Here is a 1,122-nt window from a genome sequence, read left to right on the forward strand (position 1 = left end):
TGCTGGGTTTACGCTGTCTTTGCTGTTCTGCTTCTATTTCCTTTAGGTGTGCTGTTAGATTTTGTATTTGGGATTTTTCTTGTTTCTTGAGATAGGCCTGGATTGCATGGATTTTCCTCTCAGGACTGCCTTCGCTGCGTCCCAAAGCGTTTGGATTGTTGTATTTTCATTTTCGTTTGTTTCCATATATTTTTTAATTTCTTCTCTAATTGCCTGGTTGACCTACTCATTCTTTAGTAGGTTGTTCTTTAACCTCCATGCTTTTGGAGGTTTTCCAGACTTTTTCCTGTGGTTGATTTCAAGGTTCATAGCATTGTGGTCTGAAAGTATGCATGGTATGATTTCAATTCTTGTATACTTATGAAGGGCTGTTTTGTGACCCAGTATGTGATCTATCTTGGAGAATGTTCCATGTGCACTTGAGAAGAAAGTATATTCTGTTGCTTTGGGATGCAGAGTCCTAAATATATCTGTCAAGTCCATCTGACCCAATGTATCATTCAGCGCCCTTGTGTCTTTATTGACCGTCTAGATGATCTATCCATTGCTGTAAGTGGAGTGTTAAAGTCCCCTGCAATTACCACATTCTTTTCAATAAGGTTGCTTATGTTTGTGAGTAATTGTTTTATATATTTGGAGGCTCCTGTATTCGGCGCATAGACATTTATAATTGTTAGCTCTTCCTGATGGATAGACCCTGTGATTATTATATAATGCCCTTCTTCATCTCTTGTTACAGCCTTTATTTTTTTTTTATTTATTTTTATTTATTTTTTATTTTTTTTTTTATTTTTGGGACAGAGAGAGACAGAGCATGAACGGGGGAGGGGCAGAGAGAGAGGGAGATGCAGAATCGGAAACAGGCTCCAGGCTCTGAGCCATCAGCCCAGAGCCTGACGCGGGGCTCGAACTCACTGACCGCGAGATCGTGACCCGGCTGAAGTCGGACGCTTAACCGACTGCGCCACCCAGGTGCCCCTCTTGTTACAGCCTTTAATTTAAAGTCTAGTTTGTCGTGCTCGCTTCGGCAGCACATATACTAAAATTGGAACGATACAGAGAAGATTAGCATGGCCCCTGCGCAAGGATGACACGCAAATTCGTGAAGCGTTCCATATTAAA

At 41.4% G+C, this 1,122-nt stretch overlaps 1 non-coding gene across 1 annotated transcript; it reads left to right on the top strand.

Moving 5' to 3' along the window:
* The first annotated feature begins 1,015 nt into the window (after positions 1–1,015).
* LOC115506598 lies at positions 1,016–1,122 on the top strand. The gene has a single exon (XR_003966443.1). It is a non-coding gene; the product is annotated as a U6 spliceosomal RNA (small nuclear RNA).

This window comes from Lynx canadensis, chromosome F2 (assembly GCF_007474595.2).
Source record: "Lynx canadensis isolate LIC74 chromosome F2, mLynCan4.pri.v2, whole genome shotgun sequence".
NCBI lineage: Eukaryota > Metazoa > Chordata > Mammalia > Carnivora > Felidae > Lynx > Lynx canadensis.